This window comes from Scyliorhinus torazame, chromosome 3 (assembly GCF_047496885.1).
Source record: "Scyliorhinus torazame isolate Kashiwa2021f chromosome 3, sScyTor2.1, whole genome shotgun sequence".
Taxonomy (NCBI): Eukaryota; Metazoa; Chordata; class Chondrichthyes; order Carcharhiniformes; family Scyliorhinidae; genus Scyliorhinus; species Scyliorhinus torazame.
Window position 1 is genome coordinate 366,585,371 of NC_092709.1, and position 25,109 is coordinate 366,610,479.

Consider the following 25,109-nt stretch of genomic DNA (forward strand, 5'->3'; position numbering starts at 1 on the left):
TCTGTGATGAGGGGTTCATTGAATGTTTTTGTGATAGTTTCTTATAACGGCACATTCAGAAGCGTCCGGTATTCTGCAATGAGACGGGGTGCAATAACCTCATGGTGAAGGTATTTCTAAGCAGCAGTGATCATAATATCATATATTCAGTTGGAGAGAAAGAAGAGTGGGTCCAAGACTAGTTATTTAAACTTAAATAAAGGCAACTAAAGTGAACTGCTTAAGTGATAGATGGATAGTGACATTTAAAGGTTTTTTTCGGAACAGACATTCTAACAACAAAAAACAATTTGACGAGGACGGTCCATTAACCATGATTATCGAAAAAAGTTAAATACAAGATTAAACTAAAGAAAAAAGCACATGTTTGTGCAAAGATGCTGAGAAGTCAGAAGATTGGAAAGAATATCAACAACGTCAAAGTGGTTGATAAGGAGGGGAAAATCCCAGTGTGAGAGAAAGATAATCAGGTTCCAAAGGATTGGATTAGTTTATTGTCACGTGTCCCGAGGTACAGTGAAAGGTATTGTTCTGCGTGCAGCTCAAACAGATCATTCCGTACATGAGAAGAAAATACATAATAGGGCAAACATAAATACACAATGTAAATACATAGACACCGGCATCGGGTGAAGCATACAGGGTGTAGTACTACTCAGTAGAGACGACGTGTGAAGAGATCAGTTCAGTCCAGAAGAGGGTGTTTTTGAAAACTCACCACTATTCTTAGAAGTCCCCCTATACCAAATAGGGCCGACATTCTAAATGGTGATCAGGGGTTCCCACTCCCCGACTCCGATGCAAGCTTCAGTGGGTGCTATTCAGGTCAAACTATGTTTTCAAGTTATCCCCCGGTGTAACCCATACCTTCACCGAAGATTTCATCTACTTACCACTTAGTAGCATCGATCCTGGGTCCCGCATTGCTAAGTAAAGTAGACTAATAACCACTGTTTCAGGTTAAAACTTTTAAGTTATTTTATTATTATATATTTTTTTCTCTTTTTAAAAGATGCAATCACTGTCTTTACAGAAAGGTAAAAAGATCTTGCTTCTGGGTCCTTCTGGTTGGTTGAAGGGACCGTCAGGCCCAACTTGACAATCAATCTTCTTTAAAGTCTGGTCTTCTTTAGATGTCTCAGCTATTGTAGCTCGGCTGCTCTGCCCTGTCCATTTCCCATGACCGAGCTGACTGTAATCTGAGTCTAGCTGCTTGTTCCTTCTCTGCTTCTCTCTCTCTCCCTCTGAGCTCTGGTTCTTGTTCTGGGTCTGAATGTGGTAGTTCCTGCCCTGGTCTCGAGGTTTATATTTGCTTTCTAACAATTACGTTTTTTGATGTTATTGTAAAGTAACTCTTATTTTCTTTGATTGTAAAAAGGAACTTTGATCTAAAACAGTCTAATCCAACAAAGTATTCATTTTGACATGACTTCATCTCATAGATCTGATTACATTGTGTCCTTTGTGATGTTCAAAATGCTTTGACTTCAAGAGGTGTTACTTTTAATTCCTGTCATTTCGATAGTTTTATTTTCCAATTGTGTCCTCAGCTCAATTTTGACTTTGATTTTGGCTTTGAATTCTGTTTCTCGTAGACTGATAAACCTGGTATTAGCAAATTTTCACACTTCGAATTATCACAAAATTCAACTGAACTCATCCTTTCTTTTCCAGATCCTTACTAAGTTAGTTACTTTCAATGAAGGTGTGAGCCATTGTTTTTGGCTTCATTCAAAATCCTGTTTGTCTTGTTTGCTGAGCCTGCTTGACCAAGGATATCCGCATTTTACTATCCTTCCCTGGCAGCTGCTGTTAACCCTTTGTGGGATCTTTCCCTGTATTCTCTCATGTTTCTCCCAGACCAGATATTGCCAAATGTTTCAAATTACACATTTTTCCATATTATCAATTACAAGGGTCATTTAGGAGTCTGGTGACAGTGGGGAAGAAGCTGTTTTTGAGTCTGTTCGTGCGTGTTCTCAGACTTCTGTATCTCCTGCCCGATGGAAGAAGTTGGAAGAGTGAGTAAGCCGGGTGGGAGGGATCTTTGATTATACTGCCCGCTTTCCCCAGGCAGCGGGAGGTGTAGATGGAGTCAATGAATGGGAGGCAGGTTCGTGTGATGGACTGGGCGGTGTTCACGACTCTCTGAAGTTGCTTGCAGCCCTGGGCCGAGCAGTTGCCATACCAGGCTGTGATGCAGCCCGATAGGATGCTTTCTATGGTGCATCTGTAAAAGTTGGTAAGAGTCAATGTGGACATGCCGAATATCCTTAGTTTCCTGAGGAAGTATAGGCGCTGTTGTGCTTTCTTGGTGGGAGCGTCGACGTGGGTGGACCAGGACAGATTTTTGGAGATGTGCACCCCTAGGAATTTGAAACTGCGAACCATCTCCACCTCGGCCCCGTTGATGCTGACAGGGGTGTGTACAGTACTTTGCTTCCTGAAGCCAATGACCAGCTCTTTAGCTTTGCTGGCATTGAGGGAGAGATTGTTGTTGTTAAACCCCCCCACTAGGTTCTCTATCTCTATCCCTTCTCATCGTTGCTCAAGATCAGACCCACTACAGTTGTTTTGTCAGCAAAGTTGTCAATGGAGTTGGAGCCAAGTTTTGCCACGCAGTCGTGTGTGTACTGGGAGTAGAGTAGGGGCTAAGTACGCAGTCTTGCGGGGCCCCGGGATTGAGGACTATTGTGGAGGAGGTGTTGTTGTTTATTCTTACTGATTGTGGTCTGTGGGTTAGAAAGTCGAGGATCCAGATGCAGAGGGAGGAGCCAAGTCCTAGGTTTTGGAGCTTTGATTTGAGCTTGGCTGGGATTATGATCATAGAATTTTTTTTTTTTACAGTGCAGAGGGTGGCCATTTGGCCCATCGAGTCTGCACGGCTCTTGGAAAGAGCACCCTACCAAAGCCCACACCACCACCCTATCCCCATAACACAGTAACCCCACCCAACACTAAGGGCAATTTTGGACACTAAGGGCAATTTATCATGGCCAATCCACCTAACCCGCACATCTTTGGAATGAGGGAGGAAACCAGAGCACCCGGAGGAAACCCACGCACACACGGGGAGGATGTGCAGACTCCGCACAGACAGTGACCCAAGCCGGAATCGAACCTGGGACCCTGGAGCTGTGAAGCAATTGTGCTAACCACTATGCTACCGTGCTGCCCCTGATGCCCGTGATGTTGAAGGCGGAGCTGTAGTCAATAAATAGGAGTCAAGGAGGGGGGGGGTTAGTGGGGGGGGGGGGGTTAGGGGCAGTTAGTTTAGTTTGGTTCAGGCGGGATCAGCGAGAGGAGATGGAGGATTCTGGAACTGTGTATAAGACATGTTGGCTGGGTGGGTATTACGTACTAAGTTATGCTTACATTTGTATTTGTATTTTTTGTTGTTATAAAATCATAAATGCCTGAATAAAATGTTTGTTAAAAAAAATAAATAGGAGTCTTTTTGTCGAGATGCTCTAGGGATGAGTGTAGGGCCAGGGAAATAGTGTCTGATGTGGACCGGTTGCAGCGGTATGCGAATTGCAGTGGATCAAGGCGTTCTGGGAGTATGGAGATGATGCGCTTCATGGTCAACCTCTCGAAGCACTTCATTACGACTGAAGTCAGGGCCACTGGTCGGTAGTCATTGAGGCCTGGTTCTTCTTTGGTACCGGTATGATGGTGGTCACTTGAAGCAGGTGGGGACCTCGGAGCGGAGTAGGGACAGGTTAAAGATGTCCGTGAATACCTCTGCCAGCTGGTCCGCGCAGGCTCTGAGTGCACGACCAGGGATCCCGTCCAGGCCCGTCGCCTTCCGAGGGTTCACTTTCAGGAAGGCCAATCGGACTTCGGAGCTGTGATGGTGGGTATGGGTGAATTATGGGCTGCTGGGGCACTCGCCAGCGGATTGTTGGTTACCTGCTCGAACCGAGCATAGAATGCATTGAGTTCATCGGGGAGGGGTGCGCTGCTGCCAGAGATACTGTTCGACTTCGCTTTGTAGCCCGTTATGTTGTTTAGTCCTTGCCACAACCGCTGATAGTCTGTAACGCTAGTCTGTGACCCTAGCCTGGCCTGATATTCTCTCTTGTCATCTCGGGTGGCTTTGTGGAGATCGTACCTGGATTTCTTGTATAGGTCAGGGTCACCTGGGTTGGGGAACGCACGTACTGCTTTCTTTGGCACGCAGTCGTCCACACATTTGCTGATGAAGTCTGTGACGGTGGTGGCATACTCATTTAAGTTGGTCGCTGAGTTCTTAAATATGGACCAGTCCACTGTCTCTAAGCAGTCACGTAAGAGCTCTTCTGACTCCTCGGACCAGCACTGCACAACCTTCTTAGCTGGATTCTCCCGCTTGAGTTTCTGCTTGTATGCCGGGAGAAGGAGCACCGTCTTATGGTCTGATTTCCCAAAGTGCGGTCGGGGGATGGAACGGTAGGCACCCTTGATTTTTGAGTAGCAATGGTCAAGAGTGTTGTCTCCCCTGGTGGGACAGGAGATGTGCTGGTGGAACTTGGGCAGTACACTCTTGAGGTTGGCCTAGTTGAAGTCTCCGGCCACGATGAACAAGGCCTCCGGGTGTTCTGTTTCGTAGTTGTTTATAATTGTGTACAGTTCGTCCAGCGCCTTCTGCACTTCTGCCTGGGGTGGGATGTAGACCCCTGTGATAATGGCTGAAGTGAACTCACGTGGAAGATAATATGGGCGGCACTTCACGGTCAGGTATTCCAGGTCTGGGAGCAGTAGGTCGCCAGGGTCGCCACATCCAAGCACCAGGAGGAGTTGATGAGGAGGCAAACCCCTCCACCCTTCGCTTTGCCTGATGATGCCGTGCGGTCCGCCCGGTGAATGGAGAAGCCTTCAGGTTGTATGGCACAGTCCGGTGAGGCAGGGGTGAGCCATGTCTCTGTGAAACCGAGCACACAGCAGTCTCTTACTTCCCCCTTGTTGGACATAAGAGTTTCTATAGATATTTAAATAAGAAAAGAGTTAACAGAGTGAGCATTGGGCCTGCAGAAAGTGCGCCTGGGGAATTGACATGGAAAGTGGGTGATCCCAGTTGAATTAAACCAGCGTTTTGTAACAATCTTCACTGGAGACCAGTATCTTACAAACTCTTTGACCCGAGACCCACTTTTACCAAACGCTGGACCCACTTCCTCCGACCTTTGCAGCCCTCGCTGGCCGACCGTCGTGACACAGCAGTATGCCTTACTTTTAATGCGACAGCTGAGCCTGCCTGGTCCTCCCGATCTCACATGCCTGGTCCTCCCGATCTCACTTGCCTGGTCCTCCCGATCTCACTTGCCTGGTCCTCCCGATCTCACTTGCCTGGTCCTCCCGATCTCACCTGCCTGGTCCTCCCGATCTCACTTGCCTGGTCCTCCCGATCTCACTTGCCTGGTCCTCCCGATCTCACCTGCCTGGTCCTCCCGATCTCACCTGCCTGGTCCTCCCGATCTCACTTGCCTGGTCCTCCCGATCTCACTTGCTTGGTCCTCCCGATCTCACTTGCCTGGTCCTCCCGATCTCACTTGCCTGGTCCTCCCGATCTCACTTGCCTGGTCCTCCCGATCTCTCCTGCCTGGTCCTCCCGATCTCACCTGCCTGGTCCTCCCGATCTCACCTGCCTGGTCCTCCCGATCTCACTTGCCTGGTCCTCCCGATCTCACTTGCTTGGTCCTCCCGATCTCACTTGCCTGGTCCTCCCGATCTCACCTGCCTGGTCCTCCCGATCTCACCTGCCTGGTCCTCCCGATCTCACCTGCCTGGTCCTCCCGATCTCACTTGCCTGGTCCTCCCGATCTCACTTGCTTGGTCCTCCCGATCTCACTTGCCTGGTCCTCCCGATCTCACTTGCCTGGTCCTCCCGATCTCACTTGCCTGGTCCTCCCGATCTCACTTGCCTGGTCCTCCCGATCTCACTTGCCTGGTCCTCCCGATCTCACTTCCCTGGTCCTCCCGATGTCACTTGCCTGGTCCTCCCGATCTCACTTGCCTGGTCCTCCCGATCTCACTTGCCTGGTCCTCCCGATCTCACTTGCCTGGTCCTCCCGATCTCACATGCCTGGTCCTCCCAATCTCACTTGCCTGGTCCTCCCGATCTCACTTGCCTGGTCCTCCCGATCTCACTTGCCTGGTCCTCCCGATCTCACTTGCCTGGTCCTCCCGATCTCACTTGCCTGGTCCTCCCGATCTCACCTGCCTGGTCCTCCCGATCTCACTTGCTTGGTCCTCCCGATCTCACTTGCCTGGTCCTCCCGATCTCACCTGCCTGGTCCTCCCGATCTCACTTGCCTGGTCCTCCCGATCTCACTTGCCTGGTCCTCCCGATCTCACTTGCTTGGTCCTCCCGATCTCACCTGCCTGGTCCTCCCGATCTCACTTGCCTGGTCCTCCCGATCTCACTTGCCTGGTCCTCCCGATCTCACTTGCCTGGTCCTCCCGATCTCACTTGCTTGGTCCTCCCGATCTCACCTGCCTGGTCCTCCCGATCTCACTTGCTTGGTCCTCCCGATCTCACCTGCCTGGTCCTCCCGATCTCACTTGCTTGGTCCTCCCGATCTCACTTGCCTGGTCCTCCCGATCTCACTTGCCTGGTCCTCCCGATCTCACTTGCTTGGTCCTCCCGATCTCACCTGCCTGGTCCTCCCGATCTCACTTGCCTGGTCCTCCCGATCTCACCTGCCTGGTCCTCCCGATCTCACTTGCCTGGTCCTCCCGATCTCACCTGCCTGGTCCTCCCGATCTCACTTGCTTGGTCCTCCTGATCTCACTTGCCTGGTCCTCCCGATCTCACTTGCCTGGTCCTCCCGATCTCACTTGCTTGGTCCTCCCGATCTCACTTGCCTGGTCCTCCTGATCTCACTTGCCTGGTCCTCCCGATCTCACCTGCCTGGTCCTCCCGATCTCACTTGCCTGGTCCTCCCGATCTCACTTGCCTGGTCCTCCCGATCTCACTTGCCTGGTCCTCCCGATCTCACTTGCCTGGTCCTCCCGATCTCACTTGCCTGGTCCTCCCGATCTCACTTGCCTGGTCCTCCTGATCTCACTTGCCTGGTCCTCCCGATCTCACTTGCCTGGTCCTCCCGATCTCACCTGCTTGGTCCTCCCGATCTCACCTGCTTGGTCCTCCCGATCTCACCTGCCTGGTCCTCCCGATCTCACTTGCCTGGTCCTCCCGATCTCACCTGCCTGGTCCTCCTGATCTCACCTGCCTTGTCCTCCCGATCTCACTTGCCTGGTCCTCCCGATCTCACTTGCTTGGTCCTCCCGATCTCACTTGCCTGGTCCTCCTGATCTCACTTGCCTGGTCCTCCCGATCTCACTTGCCTGGTCCTCCCGATCTCACCTGCCTGGTCCTCCCGATCTCACTTGCTTGGTCCTCCTGGTCTCACTTGCCTGGTCCTCTCGATCTCACTTGCCTGGTCCTCCCGATCTCACTTGCTTGGTCCTCCCGATCTCACTTGCCTGGTCCTCCTGATCTCACTTGCCTGGTCCTCCCGATCTCACCTGCCTGGTCCTCCCGATCTCACTTGCCTGGTCCTCCCGATCTCACCTGCCTGGTCCTCCCGATCTCACTTGCTTGGTCCTCCTGATCTCACTTGCCTGGTCCTCTCGATCTCACTTGCCTGGTCCTCCCGATCTCACTTGCTTGGTCCTCCCGATCTCACTTGCCTGGTCCTCCTGATCTCACTTGCCTGGTCCTCCCGATCTCACCTGCCTGGTCCTCCGGATCTCACTTGCCTGGTCGTCCCGATCTCACTTGCCTGGTCCTCCCGATCTCACTTGCCTGGTCCTCCCGATCTCACTTGCCTGGTCCTCCCGATCTCACTTGCCTGGTCCTCCCGATCTCACTTGCCTGGTCCTCCCGATCTCACTTGCCTGGTCCTCCCGATCTCACTTGCCTGGTCCTCCCGATCTCACTTGCCTGGTCCTCCCGATCTCACTTGCCTGGTCCACCCGATCTCACTTGCCTGGTCCTCCCGATCTCACTTGCCTGGTCCTCCCGATCTCACTTGCCTGGTCCTCCCGATCTCACTTGCCTGGTCCTCCCGATCTCACTTGCCTGGTCCTCCCGATCTCACTTGCTTGGTCCTCCTGATCTCACTTGCCTGGTCCTCCCGATCTCACTTGCTTGGTCCTCCCGATCTCACTTGCTTGGTCCTCCCGATCTCACCTGCTTGGTCCTCCCGATCTCACCTGCCTGGTCCTCCCGATCTCACTTGCCTGGTCCTCCCGATCTCACCTGCCTGGTCCTCCTGATCTCACCTGCCTGGTCCTCCCGATCTCACTTGCCTGGTCCTCCCGATCTCACTTGCTTGGTCCTCCCGATCTCACTTGCCTGGTCCTCCTGATCTCACTTGCCTGGTCCTCCCGATCTCACTTGCCTGGTCCTCCCGATCTCACCTGCCTGGTCCTCCCGATCTCACTTGCTTGGTCCTCCCGGTCTCACTTGCCTGGTCCTCTCGATCTCACTTGCCTGGTCCTCCCGATCTCACTTGCTTGGTCCTCCCGATCTCACTTGCCTGGTCCTCCTGATCTCACTTGCCTGGTCCTCCCGATCTCACCTGCCTGGTCCTCCCGATCTCACTTGCCTGGTCCTCCCGATCTCACCTGCCTGGTCCTCCCGATCTCACTTGCTTGGTCCTCCTGATCTCACTTGCCTGGTCCTCTCGATCTCACTTGCCTGGTCCTCCCGATCTCACTTGCTTGGTCCTCCCGATCTCACTTGCCTGGTCCTCCTGATCTCACTTGCCTGGTCCTCCCGATCTCACCTGCCTGGTCCTCCGGATCTCACTTGCCTGGTCGTCCCGATCTCACTTGCCTGGTCCTCCCGATCTCACTTGCCTGGTCCTCCCGATCTCACTTGCCTGGTCCTCCCGATCTCACTTGCCTGGTCCTCCCGATCTCACTTGCCTGGTCCTCCCGATCTCACTTGCCTGGTCCTCCCGATCTCACTTGCCTGGTCCTCCCGATCTCACTTGCCTGGTCCTCCCGATCTCACTTGCCTGGTCCACCCGATCTCACTTGCCTGGTCCTCCCGATCTCACTTGCCTGGTCCTCCCGATCTCACTTGCCTGGTCCTCCCGATCTCACTTGCCTGGTCCTCCCGATCTCACTTGCCTGGTCCTCCCGATCTCACTTGCTTGGTCCTCCTGATCTCACTTGCCTGGTCCTCCCGATCTCACTTGCTTGGTCCTCCCGATCTCACTTGCTTGGTCCTCCCGATCTCACTTGCCTGGTCCTCCCGATCTCACTTGCCTGGTCCTCCCGATCTCACTTGCCTGGTCCTCCCGATCTCACCTGCCTGGTCCTCCTGATCTCACCTGCCTGGTCCTCCCGATCTCACTTGCCTGGTCCTCCCGATCTCACTTGCTTGGTCCTCCCGATCTCACTTGCCTGGTTCTCCTGATCTCACTTGCCTGGTCCTCCCGATCTCACTTGCCTGGTCCTCCCGATCTCACCTGCCTGGTCCTCCCGATCTCACTTGCTTGGTCCTCCTGGTCTCACTTGCCTGGTCCTCTCGATCTCACTTGCCTGGTCCTCCCGATCTCACTTGCTTGGTCCTCCCGATCTCACTTGCCTGGTCCTCCTGATCTCACTTGCCTGGTCCTCCCGATCTCACCTGCCTGGTCCTCCCGATCTCACTTGCCTGGTCCTCCCGATCTCACCTGCCTGGTCCTCCCGATCTCACTTGCTTGGTCCTCCTGATCTCACTTGCCTGGTCCTCTCGATCTCACTTGCCTGGTCCTCCCGATCTCACTTGCTTGGTCCTCCCGATCTCACTTGCCTGGTCCTCCTGATCTCACTTGCCTGGTCCTCCCGATCTCACCTGCCTGGTCCTCCGGATCTCACTTGCCTGGTCGTCCCGATCTCACTTGCCTGGTCCTCCCGATCTCACTTGCCTGGTCCTCCCGATCTCACTTGCCTGGTCCTCCCGATCTCACTTGCCTGGTCCTCCCGATCTCACTTGCCTGGTCCTCCCGATCTCACTTGCCTGGTCCTCCCGATCTCACTTGCCTGGTCCTCCCGATCTCACTTGCCTGGTCCTCCCGATCTCACTTGCCTGGTCCACCCGATCTCACTTGCCTGGTCCTCCCGATCTCACTTGCCTGGTCCTCCCGATCTCACTTGCCTGGTCCTCCCGATCTCACTTGCCTGGTCCTCCCGATCTCACTTGCCTGGTCCTCCCGATCTCACTTGCTTGGTCCTCCTGATCTCACTTGCCTGGTCCTCCCGATCTCACTTGCTTGGTCCTCCCGATCTCACTTGCTTGGTCCTCCCGATCTCACTTGCCTGGTCCTCCCGATCTCACTTGCCTGGTCCTCCCGATCTCACTTGCCTGGTCCTCCCGATCTCACTTGCTTGGTCCTCCTGATCTCACCTGCCTGGTCCTCCCGATCTCACTTGCCTGGTCCTCCCGATCTCACTTGCCTGGTCCTCCCGATCTCACTTGCCTGGTCCTCCCGATCTCACCTGCCTGGTCCTCCCGATCTCACTTGCCTGGTCCTCCCGATCTCACTTGCCTGGTCCTCCCGATCTCACTTGCCTGGTCCTCCCGATCTCACTTGCCTGGTCCTCCCGATCTCACTTGCCTGGTCCTCCCGATCTCACTTGCCTGGTCCTCCCGATCTCACTTGCTTGGTCCTCCCGATCTCACTTGCCTGGTCCTCCTGATCTCACTTGCCTGGTCCTCCCGATCTCACCTGCCTGGTCCTCCCGATCTCACCTGCCTGGTCCTCCCGATCTCACTTGCCTGGTCCTCCCGATCTCACTTGCCTGGTCCTCCCGATCTCACTTGCCTGGTCCTCCCGATCTCACTTGCCTGGTCCTCCCGATCTCACTTGCCTGGTCCTCCCGATCTCACCTGCTTGGTCCTCCCGATCTCACCTGCTTGGTCCTCCCGATCTCACCTGCCTGGTCCTCCCGATCTCACTTGCCTGGTCCTCCCGATCTCACCTGCCTGGTCCTCCTGATCTCACCTGCCTGGTCCTCCCGATCTCACTTGCCTGGTCCTCCCGATCTCACTTGCTTGGTCCTCCCGATCTCACTTGCCTGGTCCTCCTGATCTCACTTGCCTGGTCCTCCCGATCTCACTTGCCTGGTCCTCCCGATCTCACCTGCCTGGTCCTCCCGATCTCACTTGCTTGGTCCTCCTGATCTCACTTGCCTGGTCCTCTCGATCTCACTTGCCTGGTCCTCCCGATGTCACTTGCTTGGTCCTCCCGATCTCACTTGCCTGGTCCTCCTGATCTCACTTGCCTGGTCCTCCCGATCTCACCTGCCTGGTCCTCCCGATCTCACTTGCCTGGTCGTCCCGATCTCACTTGCCTGGTCCTCCCGATCTCACTTGCCTGGTCCTCCCAATCTCACTTGCCTGGTCCTCCCGATCTCACTTGCCTGGTCCTCCCGATCTCACTTGCCTGGTCCTCCCGATCTCACTTGCCTGGTCCTCCCGATCTCACTTGCCTGGTCCTCCCGATCTCACTTGCCTGGTCCTCCCGATCTCACTTGCCTGGTCCACCCGATCTCACTTGCCTGGTCCTCCCGATCTCACTTGCCTGATCCTCCCGATCTCACTTGCCTGGTCCTCCCGATCTCACTTGCCTGGTCCTCCCGATCTCACCTGCCTGGTCCTCCCGATCTCACCTGCCTGGTCCTCCCGATCTCACTTGCCTGGTCCTCCCGATCTCACTTGCCTGGTCCTCCCGATCTCACTTGCCTGGTCCTCCCGATCTCACTTGCCTGGTCCTCCCGATCTCACTTGCCTGGTCCTCCCGATCTCACTTGCCTGGTCCTCCCGATCTCACTTGCCTGGTCCTCCCGATCTCACTTGCTTGGTCCTCCCGATCTCACTTGCCTGGTCCTCCCGATCTCACTTGCTTGGTCCTCCCGATCTCACTTGCCTGGTCCGCCCGATCTCACTTGCCTGGTCCTCCCGATCTCACTTGCCTGGTCCTCCCGATCTCACTTGCTTCGTCATTCATTGTTACATTTCTGCTGACGACTTCAGCTGATAATTTAAGTTCTGGTGAACTGGAGCGACGACAATAATCTCTCCATCAATGTCAACAAAACAAAGGAGATTGTCATCGACATCAGGAAGCGTTGTGGAGAACATGTCCCTGTCTACAACAATGGGAACGAAGTAGAAAGGGTCGAGAGCTTCACGTTTTTAGGTGTACGATCACCAACAGCCTGTCCTGGTCCCCCCATGCCGACACTATAGTTAAGGAAGTCCACCAACTTTCTCAGGAGACAAAGGAAATTTATCATGTCAGCTGCGACCCTCACCAACTGCTACAGATGCACCACAGAAAGCATTCTTTCTGGTTGTATCACAGCTTGGTATGGAGCCTGCTCTGCCCAAGACCGCAGGAAACTACAAAAGGTGGTGAATGTAGCCCAGTCCATCACACAGACCAGCCTCCCATCCATCCACTCTGTCTATAATTCCCACTGCCTTGGAAAGGACCCCACTCCCCCCGGACATGCTCTCTTCCACCTTCGTCCGTCAGGAAAAAGATACCAAAGTTTAAGGTGACGTACCAACCGACTCAAGAACAGCTTCTGCCCTGCTGCCATCAGGCTTTTGAATGGACCTACCTCGTATTAAGTTGATATTTTCTCTACACCTTGCTATAACTGTAACAGTATATTCTGCAGTCTCTCCTTCCTTCCCTATGTACGGTGTGCATTGTTTGTACAGCATGCAAGAAACAATACTTTTCACTGTAACTAATACATGTGACAATAAATCAAATCAAATCAAATCAAGAGCTAGAGCCATCCGTGCCGGTTTAAACTATTCTTCCTGGGAATGCTGAGTATAGTCCCTCAGCCCACAGAAACTCCCAATTAGGTTAGATTGTTGAGGTTAGGGTGGGTGAGTGGATATGTTCGTGTGTGCTAAAGTAAACTTGTGTAAAAGTAAGAATTTTCAATATGCCATTTCGCTTCTTGCTTCCCATAGTATTTTTATAACCGGTGTTTGTGTGTTATAGTCTGAGCTGTCGACGGTCTAATTTTCTTGCATAAATGATTTAGTTTTAAATCTATCATTGTTTAAGTCTCACCTTTCTTTCACTGTCCGCTCAGGTTGAGTCACAATAATTGCCGGGACATAATCCCGTAGTCGAGGACCCAAAGGGAATCCGAGAGCCTCGAACACACTCACTCAAGAGAGGCTACTGGTCAGGAATAAACAGCGGCCCCTCTTTCTCGCTCTCTTGTCAAGTTGCAGTAGTGGGGCGCTTCCGGGTGACATTTCACCATCACAGGAGAGAGACTCACACAGGCGTAGGTAACAGTCAAGGTAACTGACCACATCAGAACATAAGAACATAAGAACTAGGAACAGGAGTAGGCCATCTGGCCCCTCGAGCCTGCTCCACCATTCAATGAGATCATGGCTGATCTTTTGTGGACTCAGCTCCACTTTCCGGCCCGAACTCCATAACCCTTAATCCCTTTATTCTTCAAAAAACTATCTATCTTTATCTTAAAAACATTTAATGAAGGAGCCTCAACTGCTTCACTGGGCAAAGAATTCCAGAGATTCACAACCCTTTGGGTGAGGAAGTTCCTCCTAAACTCGGTCTTAAATCTACTTCCCCTTATTTTGAGGCTATGCCCCCTAGTTCTGCTTTCACCCGCCAGTGGAAACAACCTGCCCGCATCTATCCTATCTATTCCCTTCATAATTTTATATGTTTCTATAAGATCCCCCCGCATCCTTCTAAACTCCAATGAGTACAGTCCCAGTCTACTCAACCTCTCCTCGCAATCCAACCCCTTCAGCTCTGGGATCAACCTAGTGAATCTCCTTTGCACTCCCTCCAGTGCCAATATGTCCTTTCTCAGGTAAGGAGACCAAAACTGAACACAATACTCCAGGTGTGGCCTCACTAACACCTTATACAATTGCAGCATAACCTCCCTAGTATTGAACTCCATCCCTCTAGCAATGAAGGACAAAACTCGATTAGCCTTCTTAATCACCTGTTGCACCTGCACACCAACTTTTTGCGACTCGTGCACCAGCACACCCAGGTCTCTCTGCACAGCAGCATGTTTTAACATCTTACCGTTTAAATAATAAACCATTCTGCTGTTATTCCTCCCAAAATGGATAGCCTCACACTTGGCAACATTGAATTCCATCTGCCAGACCCTAGCCCATTCACCTAACCTATCCAAATCCTTCTGCAGACTTCTGGTATCCTCTGCACTTTTTGCTTTACTACTCATCTTAGTGTCGTCTGCAAACTTTGCCACATTGCCCTTGGTCCCCAACTCCAAATCATCGATGTAAATTGTGAACAGTTGTGGGCCCAACACTGATCCTTGAGGGACCCCACTAGTTACAGGTTGCCAACCAGAGAAACACCCATTTATCCCCACTCTCTGCTTTCTGTTAGTTAACCAATCCTCTACCCATGCTACCACTTTACCCTCAATGCCATGCATCTTTAGTTTATGCAGCAACCTTTTGTGTGGCACCTTGTCAAAAGCTTTCTGGAAATCCAGCTATACCACATCCATTGGCTCCCCGTTATCTACCGCACTGTTAATGTCCTCAAAAAATTCTACCAAAGTAGTCAGACACGACCTACCCTTTATGAACCCATGCTGCGTCTGCCCAATGGGACAATTTCCATCCAGATGCCTCGCTATTTCCTCCTTAATGATAGATTCCAGCATTTTCCCTACTACCGAAGTTAAGCTTACCGGCCTATAATTACATTTGGAGTATTGTGTGCAGTTCTGGTCACCTCACTATAGGAGGGATGTGGAAGCATTGGAAAGGGTGCAAAGGAGATTTACCAGGATACTGCCTGGTTTGCAGGATAGGTCTTATGAGCAAAGGTTGAGGGAGCTCGGGCTTTTCTCTTCGGAGCAGAGGAGGATGAGAGGCGACTTAATAGAGGTTTATAAGCTGATGAGGGGGGATAGATAGAGTGGACGTTCAGAGACTATTTCCTCGGGTGGATGAAGCTTTTACAAGGGGGCATAACTATAAGGTTCAGGGTGGGAGATATAGGAGGGATGTCCGAGGTAGGTTCTTTACTCAGAGAGTGGTTAGGGTGTGGAATGGACTGCCTGCTGTGATAGTGGATCGGACACTTTAGTAACTTTCAAGCGGTTATTGGATAGGCACATGGAGCACACCAGAATGACAGGGAGTGGGATAGCTTGATCTTGGTTTCGGACATCGAGGGCCGAAGGGCCTGCTCTGTGCTGTACTGTTGTATGTTCTATGGCGCGGCGAGGTGACGTATAAACAGAGAGGCTTGTCCCCTCTCTCTTGCGAAGCTGTCCCAGTGCGACACTTCCTGGTTGTGGTTTCAACATCTGCAGGAGAGAGAGACCCGCAGTTAACTGTGACCCCCAATACCAGCCTGTTGTGGAGTAAAGGAAACCCTTTTACAACAGGATTGCAGACATCCGGGCTGCCAAACAGCCCACCACTATTCAGGAACTCAGACCTTTTTTGGGCCTGTGTAATTTAATAAATGTTTTTATTAAGGCATTTATATATATAAAGAACAAAGAGCAATACAGCACAGAAACAGGCCCTTCGGCCCTCCAAGCCTGCGCCGACCATGGTCCCTGCCTAAACTAAAACCGTCTGTACTTACGGAGTCCGTATCCTTCCATTCCCACCCTATTCATATATTTGTCTAGATGCCCTTTAAATGCCGCTATCGTGCCTGCTCCCACCCCCTCCCCAGGCAGCGAGTTCCACCCTCTGTATAAAAAAACTTGCCTCACACATCTGTTCTAAACTTTTCCCCATGCACTTTAAACCTCTGTTCCCGAGTACTTGACTGTCCGGCCCTGGGAAAGAGCATCTGACTATCCACTCTGTCCATGCCACTCATAATCGCGTAGACCTCTATCAGGTCACCAATTTTTGTGTCGTTTGTGAGCTTACCAATCAGACCAGCTCCATTTTCTTCTAAATCATTTATAAACACCACGAACAACAAAGGCCCCAGAGCTGATCCCTGTGGAACGCCGCTCGTCACAGCATTCCATTCAGAAAAGCACCTTCTACCGCTACCCTCTGTCTTCTGTGCCCAAGACAGTTCTGTATCTAACTTGCCAGCTCTCCTCTGATCCCGTGTGTCTTCACCTTTTGTACCAGTCTACCATGAGGAACCTTGTCAAAGGCCTTACTGAAGTCCATATAGACAACAATATAAAGGAAAGCACATTGGGTCTCTCGCTCACTTTTGGACAGCCTGTGACAAGGGTAGGAGTATCAGATTAGTTCAGATGGTTAGTGGAGTTACGTATAGTTACTGTAGTTAGATCTTGTTAACCTTATCAGTAGTATCAATGTTAAAGTAAAGTACTCATGCAATTATTGTTATAGTTACTCAATAAACCTTTTGTTACTACTGGACAAGTTTGAGTTTTCTTCATCGAGATTCAGAAGACCTCATCAGTAACCAAGGTTTGAGTAACACATATTACACTCCCTAGTATATCAAGGTAATACAGGAGTGTAATAAAAGATATCCCCCAGGAATTTGAAACTGCGAACCATCTCCACCTCGGCCCCGTTGATGCTGACAGGGGTGTGTCCAGTACTTTGCTTCCTGAAGTCAGTGACCAGCTCTTTAGTTTTGCTGGCATTGAGGGAGAGATTGTTGTCGCTACACCACTCCACTAGGTTCTCTATCTCCCTCCTGTATTGGGACTCATCGTTATTCGAGATCCTTTTAATGCTTTTTAAGATGTCCAACACCTCCTCGCTTGCCTCCCACAGAATTCTGGGGTAGATCCCATCAGGCCCACGGAATTATCTACTTTAGAGCAGGGACTGGTTTAGCACAGGTCTAAATCGCTGGCTTTGAAAGCAGACCAAGGCAGGCCAGCAGCACGGTTCGATTCCCGTACCAGCCTCCCCGAACAGGCGCCGGAATGTGGCGACTAGGGGCTTTTCACAGTAACTTCATTTGAAGCCTTCTTGTGACAATAAGCGGTTTTCATTTCATTTCTCTTTGGTGAATAGTGAGGCAAAGTATTCATTTAGTATCTCTCCCATTTCCTCTGGTTCCATGCATAGATGAAATGAAATGAAATGAAAATCGCTTATTGTCACAAGTAGGCTTCAATGAAGTTACTGTGAAAAGCCCCTAGTCGCCACATTCCGGCGCCTGTTTGGGGAGGCTGGTACGGGAATTGAACCGTGCTGCTGGCCTGCCTTGGTCTGCTTTAAAAGCCAGCGATTTAGCCCTGTGCTAAACAGATGTCCTCCAATATCCTTGAATGGACAAATCCTTTCTCTGGCTACCCTCTTGCTCTTTACATATGTATAAAACGCCTTAGGATTTTCCTTAATCCTGTTTCCCAACGACATTTCATGACCCATTTTAGTATTCCTAACTCCTACCTTAAGTTCCTTCCTGCTTGCTGGAGGTAGCACTGTTGCTTCACAGCTCCAGGGTCACGGGTTCGATTCCGGCTTGGGTCACTGTCTGTGCGGAGTCTGCACATCCTCCCCGTGTGTGCGTGGGTTTCCTCCGGGTGCTCCGGTTTCCTCCCACAGTCCAAAGATGTGCAGATTACATAGAACATAGAACAGTCCAGCACAGTACAGGCCCTTCGGCCCACGATGTTGTGCTGACCATTTATCCTGATCTAAGATCAACCTAACCTCCACCCCTTCAATTTACTGCTGTCCATGTGCCTGTCCAAGAGTCGCTTAAATGTCCCGAATGACTCTGACTCCACCACCTCTGCTGGCAGTGATTCCACACACCCACCACTCTCTGTGTAAAGAACCTCTGACATCTCCCCTATACCTTCCTCCAATCACCTTAAAATGATGTCCCCTCGTGACAGCCATTTCCACCCTGGGGAAAAGTCTCTGGCTATCCACTCTGTCCATGCCTCTCATCACCTTGTACACCTCTATCACGTCACCTCTCTGCCTTCTCCGCTCCAGTGAGAAAAGCCCTCGCTCCCTCAACCTTTCTTCATAAGACATGCCCTCCAGTCCAGGCAGCATCCTGGTAAATCTCCTCTGCACCCTCTCCAAAGTATCCACATCCTTCCTATAATGAGGCGACCAGAACTGGACACAATATTCCAAGTGTGGTCTAACCAGGGTTTTATAAAGCTGTAGCAAAACCTCACGGCTCTTAAACTCAATCCCCCTGTTAATGAAGCCAACACACCATACGGCTTCTTAACAACCCTATCAACCTGGGTGGCAACTTTGAGGGATCTATGTACGTGAACTCCAAGATCCCTCTGTTCCTCCACACTTCCGAGAATCCTGCCTTTAACCCTGTATTCAGCATTCAAATTCGACCGTCCAAAATGAATCACTTCACATTTATCTAGGTTGAACTCCATCTGCCACTTCTCAGCCCAGCTCTGTATCCTGTCAATATCCAGTTGTAACCTGCAACAACCCTCAACACTATCTACAACTCCACCAACCTTCCTGTCATCGGCAAACTTACTAACCCACCCTTCCATTTCCTCATCCAAGTGAATTATAAAAACCACAAAGAGCAGAGGTCCCAGGACAGGTCCTTGTGGGACACCACTGGTCACCGACTTCCAGGCGGAATACTTTCCATCCACTACCACTCGCTGTCTTCTTTCGGCCAGCCAATTCTGTATCCAGACAGCCAAATTTCCCTGTATCCCATGCCCCCTAACTTTCTGAATGAGCCTACCATGGGGAACCTTAACAAATGCCTTACTGAAATCCATATACACCACATCCACTGCCCGACCTTCATCAATGTGTCTCGTCACATCCTCAAAGAATTCAATGAGGCTTGTGAGGCATGACCTGCCCCTCACAAAGCCATGCTGACTATCTTTAATCAAACTATGTTTTTCTAAATAATCATAAATCCTATCTCTCAGAATCCTTTCCAGTATTTTGATCACCACAGACATAAGACTGATGGGTCTGTAATTCCCAGGGATTTCCCTAGTCCCTTTCCTGAACAGGGGAACACATTCGCCTCCCTCCAATCATCCGGTATTACTCCAGTGAAGTGAGGACGCAAAGATCATCGCCAACGGCGCAGCAATCTCCTCTCTCGCTTCCCGTAGTAACCTTGGGTATATCCCGTCAGGCCCAGGGGACTTATCTATCCTGAGGCTTTTCAACATTTCCAGCACATCCTCCTTCTTCATACCAACATGTTTGAGTCTATTAACCTGGTTCACACTGTTCTCATGGGCAAAAAGGTCCCTCTCTCTAGTGAATACTGAAGCAAAGTATTCATTTAGGGCCTCCCCCATCTCCTCAGATTCTAGGCACAAGTTCCCTCCACTATCCCTGATCGGCCCGACTCTCACTCTGATCATCCTCTTATTTCTCACATAAGTGTAGAACGCCTTGGGGTTTCCCCGAATCCTTCCCGCCAGGGCTTTTTCATGGCCCCTTCTAGCTCCCCTCAGTCCATTTTGAGTTCATTCCTGGCTACCTTGTAACCCTCTAGAGCCGAGTCAGATCCTTGCTCCCTCAACCTTACGGAAGCTTCCTTCTTCCTCTTGACGAGAAGCTCCACTTCTCTTGTCATCCGAGGCTCCTTCACCTTCCCATTCCTTCCTCGTCGCAGTGGGACAAAACTATCCAGCACTCGCAGCAAGTGCTCCTAAAGATTAGGCGGATTGGCTTAGCTAATTTTCCCTAGGTATCCAAAGAAAAAGGTTAAGTGGGGTTGCTGGGTTACGGGGATAGGGTGGAGGTGTGGGCTTAAGTAGGGTGCACATTCCAAGAGCTGGTGCAGACTCGATGGGCCGAATGTCCTCTTTGTGCACTGTAGATTCGATGATTCTATGTTCTAAACAAACAAATAATCACACATGAATACACAGTGTCTGAGATATAAGTTTACACTCAATCACAGTCAAACACACAGATATGTGTACCCAGAAACAATTTTCAGAATATCAACTTCCGTAATGTGACACTGAAATAGTGTTACAATCAGAAATAAACTGGTTTCATTGCGCAATCTACAACGTTCCACAAAACACGTGTGACCGTGGACTGTTTCCAAAACTTAGCTGCAGCTGATTGGAGAAAACAACTTTGCTGAGGTTACAACATGGATGTTAGCTCCTGACACGCCCGCAAGCAAAGGTTCCTCAAACGATTGCACGTCGAAACAATGCACAGAGTCGTCAGAACCTGTATCGAAGCAGCACACACACATTCACCCAGGAACTTCAAACACGCTGGAAACTCAGGAACCAAATATTCAGGAGAAAAATACTGAGGTCAGTGTGAGTTACTGTGTGTGTGTGTGAACAGACTGAGGTCAGTGTGAGTTACTGTGTGTGTGAACAGACTGAGGTCAGTGTGAATTACTGTGTGTGTGTGAACAGACTGGGGTCAGTGTGAGTTACTGTGTGTGTGAACAGACTGAGGTCAGTGTGAGTTACTGTGTGTGTGTGAACAGACTGAGGTCAGTGTGAGTTACTGTGTGTGTGAACAGACTGAGGTCAGTGTGAATTACTGTGTGTGTGTGTGAACAGACTGAGGTCAGTGTGAGTTACTGTGTGTGTGAACAGATTGAGGTCAGTGTGAGTTACTGTGTGTGTGTGAACAGACTGAGGTCAGTGTGAGTTACTGTGTGTGTGTGAACAGACTGGGGTCAGTGTGAGTTACTGTGTGTGTGTGAACAGACTGAGGTCACTGTGAGTTACTGTGTGTGTGTGTGAACAGACTGAGGTCAGTGTGAGTTACTGTGTGTGTGAACAGACTGGGGTCAGTGTGAGTTACTGTGTGTGTGTGTGAACAGACTGAGGTCAGTGTGAGTTACTGTGTGTGTGAACAGACTGAGGTCAGTGTGAGTTACTGTGTGTGTGAACAGACTGAGGTCAGTGTGAGTTACTGTGTGTGTGTGAACAGACTGAGGTCAGTGTGAGTTACTGTGTGTGTGTGAACAGGCTGAGGTCAGTGTGAGTTACTGTGTGTGTGAACAGACTGAGGTCAGTGTGAGTTACTGTGTGTGTGAACAGACTGATGTCAGTGTGAGTTACTGTGTGTGTGTGTGAACAGACTGGGGTCAGTGTGAGTTACTGTGTGTGTGTGAACAGACTGAGGTCACTGTGAGTTACTGTGTGTGTGAACAGACTGATGTCAGTGTGAGTTACTGTGTGTGTGTGAACAGACTGAGGTCAGTGTGAGTTACTGTGTGTGTGTGAACAGACTGAGGTCAGTGTGAGTTACTGTGTGTGTGAACAGACTGAGGTCAGTGTGAATTACTGTGTGTGTGTGAACAGACTGAGGTCAGTGTGAGTTACTGTGTGTGTGTGAACAGACTGATGTCAGTGTGAGTTACTGTGTGTGTGTGAACAGACTGAGGTCAGTGTGAGTTACTGTGTGTGTGTGAACAGACTGAGGTCAGTGTGAGTTACTGTGTGTGTGAACAGATTGAGGTCAGTGTGAATTACTGTGTGTGTGTGAACAGACTGAGGTCAGTGTGAGTTACTGTGTGTGTGTGAACAGACTGAGGTCAGTGTGAGTTACTGTGTGTGTGAACAGACTGAGGTCAGTGTGAATTACTGTGTGTGTGTGTGAACAGACTGAGGTCAGTGTGAGTTACTGTGTGTGTGAACAGATTGAGGTCAGTGTGAGTTACTGTGTGTGTGTGAACAGACTGAGGTCAGTGTGAGTTACTGTGTGTGTGTGAACAGACTGGGGTCAGTGTGAGTTACTGTGTGTGTGTGAACAGACTGAGGTCACTGTGAGTTACTGTGTGTGTGTGTGAACAGACTGAGGTCAGTGTGAGTTACTGTGTGTGTGAACAGACTGGGGTCAGTGTGAGTTACTGTGTGTGTGTGTGAACAGACTGGGGTCAGTGTGAGTTACTGTGTGTATGTGAACAGACTGAGGTCAGTGTGAGTTACTGTGTGTGTGTGTGAACAGACTGAGGTCAGTGTGAGTTACTGTGTGTGTGTGAACAGACTGAGGTCAGTGTGAGTTACTGTGTGTGTGAACAGACTGAGGTCAGTGTGAGTTACTGTGTGTGTGAACAGACTGAGGTCAGTGTGAGTTACTGTGTGTGTGAACAGACTGAGGTCAGTGTCAGTTACTGTGTGTGTGTGAACAGACTGAGGTCAGTGTGAGTTACTGTGTGTGTGAACAGACTGGGGTCAGTGTGAGTTACTGTGTGTGTGTGTGAACAGACTGGGGTCAGTGTGAGTTACTGTGTGTGTGTGAACAGACTGGGGTCAGTGTGAGTTACTGTGTGTGTGAACAGACTGAGGTCAGTGTGAGTTACTGTGTGTATGTGAACAGACTGAGGTCAGTGTGAGTTACTGTGTGTGTGAACAGACTGGGGTCAGTGTGAGTTACTGTGTGTGTGTGAACAGACTGAAGTCAGTGTGAGTTACTGCGTGTGTGAACAGACTGGGGTCAGTGTGAGTTACTGTGTGTGTGAACAGACTGAGGTCAGTGTGAGTTACTGTGTGTGTGTGTGAACAGACTGAGGTCAGTGTGAGTTACAGTGTGTGTGTGAACAGACTGAGGTCAGTGTGAGTTACTGTGTGTGTGAACAGACTGAGGTCAGTGTGAGTTACTGTGTGTGTGAACAGACTGATGTCAGTGTGAGTTACTGTGTGTGTGAACAGACTGAGGTCAGTGTGAGTTACTGTGTGTGTGAACAGACTGAGGTCAGTGTGAGTTACTGTGTGTGTGAACAGACTGAGTTCAGTGTGAGTTACTGTGTGTGTGTGAACAGACTGGGGTCAGTGTGAGTTACTGTGTGTGTGTGAACAGACTGAGGACAGTGTGAGTTACTGTGTGTGTGAACAGACTGAGTTCAGTGTGAGTTACTGTGTCTGTGAACAGACTGAGGTCAGTGTGAGTTACTGTGTCTGTGAACAGACTGAGGTCAGTGTGAGTTACTGTGTCTGTGAACAGACTGAGGTCAGTGTGAGTTACTGTGTGTGTGTGAACAGACTGAGGTCAGTGTGAGTTACTGTGTGTGTGAACAGACTGGGGTCAGTGTGAGTTACTGTGTGTGTGAACAGACTGAGGTCAGTGTGAGTTACTGTGTGTGTGAACAGACTGAGGTCAGTGTGAGTTACTGTGTGTGTGAACAGACTGAGGTCAGTGTGAGTTACTGTGTGTGTGAACAGACTGAGGTCAGTGTGAGTTACTGTGTGTGTGAACAGACTGAGGTCAGTGTGAGTTACTGTGTGTGTGTGAACAGACTGAGGTCAGTGTGAGTTACTGTGTGTGTGTGAACAGACTGAGGTCAGTGTGAGTTACTGTGTGTGTGTGAACAGACTGAGGTCAGTGTGAGTTACTGTGTGTGTGATCAGACTGGGGTCAGTGTGAGTTACTGTGTGTGTGAACAGACTGAGGTCAGTGTGAGTTACTGTGTGTGTGAACAGACTGAGGTCAGTGTGAGTTACTGTGTGTGTGAACAGACTGGGGTCAGTGTGAGTTACTGTGTGTGTGTGAACAGACTGAGGTCAGTGTGAGTTACTGTGTGTGTGTGAACAGACTGATGTCAGTGTGAGTTACTGTGTGTGTGAACAGACTGGGGTCAGTGTGAGTTACTGTGTGTGTGAACAGACTGAGGTCAGTGTGAGTTACTGTGTGTGTGTGAACAGACTGAGGTCAGTGTGAGTTACTGTGTGTGTGTGAACAGACTGAGGTCAGTGTGAGTTACTGTGTGTGTGAACAGACTGAGGTCAGTGTGAGTTACTGTGTGTGTGAACAGACTGAGGTCAGTGTGAGTTACTGTGTGTGTGAACAGACTGAGGTCAGTGTGAGTTACTGTGCGTGTGTGAACAGACTGGGGTCAGTGTGAGTTACTGTGTGTGTGTGAACAGACTGAGGTCAGTGTGAGTTACTGTGTGTGTGAACAGACTGAGGTCAGTGTGAGTTACTGTGTGTGTGTGAACAGACTGAGGTCAGTGTGAGTTACTGTGTGTGTGTGAACAGACTGGGGTCAGTGTGAGTTACTGTGTGTGTGAACAGACTGAGGTCAGTGTGAGTTACTGTGTGTGTGAACAGACTGAGGTCAGTGTGAGTTACTGTGTGTGTGAACAGACTGAGGTCAGTGTGAGTTACTGTGTGTGTGTGAACAGACTGAGGTCAGTGTGAGTTACTGTGTGTGTGAACAGACTGAGGTCAGTGTGAGTTACTGTGTGTGTGTGAACAGACTGAGGTCAGTGTGAGTTACTGTGTGTGTGTGAACAGACTGGGGTCAGTGTGAGTTACTGTGTGTGTGAACAGACTGAGGTCAGTGTGAGTTACTGTGTGTGTGTGAACAGACTGAGGTCAGTGTGAGTTACTGTGTGTGTGAACAGACTGTGGTCAGTGTGAGTTACTGTGTGTGTGAACAGACTGGGGTCAGTGTGAGTTACTGTGTGTGTGAACAGACTGAGGTCAGTGTGAGTTACTGTGTGTGTGTGAACTGACTGAGGTCAGTGTGAGTTACTGTGTGTGTGTGAACAGACTGGGGTCAGTGTGAGTTACTGTGTGTGTGTGAACAGACTGAGGTCAGTGTGAGTTACTGTGTGTGTGGACAGACTGAGGTCAGTGTGAGTTACTGTGTGTGTGTGAACAGACTGAGGTCAGTGTGAGTTACTGTGTGTGTGAACAGACTGAGGTCAGTGTGAGTTACTGTGTGTGTGTGAACAGACTGGGGTCAGTGTGAGTTACTGTGTGTGTGAACAGACTGAGGTCAGTGTGAGTTACTGTGTGTATGAACAGACTGGGGTCAGTGTGAGTTACTGTGTGTGTGAACAGACTGAGGTCAGTGTGAGTTACTGTGTGTGTGTGAACAGACTGAGGTCAGTGTGAGTTACTGTGTGTGTGGACAGACTGAGGTCAGTGTGAGTTACTGTGTGTGTGTGAACAGACTGAGGTCAGTGTGAGTTACTGTGTGTGTGAACAGACTGAGGTCAGTGTGAGTTACTGTGTGTGTGTGAACAGACTGGGGTCAGTGTGAGTTACTGTGTGTGTGAACAGGCTGAGGTCAGTGTGAGTTACTGTGTGTGTGAACAGACTGAGGTCAGTGTGAGTTACTGTGTGTGTGTGAACAGGCTGAGGTCAGTGTGAGTTACTGTGTGTGTGAACAGACTGGGGTCAGTGTGAGTTA

General features: G+C 50.5%; 1 protein-coding gene across 1 annotated transcript in view; it reads left to right on the forward strand.

Annotated features, from left to right (window-relative positions):
• The first annotated feature begins 20,121 nt into the window (after positions 1 to 20,121).
• LOC140409369 (probable N-acetyltransferase camello) overlaps positions 20,122 to 25,109 on the forward strand; it is a 91,316-nt gene continuing 86,328 nt past the window's right edge. Inside the window, exon 1 of the mRNA XM_072497814.1 lies at positions 20,122 to 20,265. The gene's annotated coding sequence lies outside the window, so the exon portion shown is untranslated. The remainder of the gene's footprint in view (positions 20,266 to 25,109) is intronic.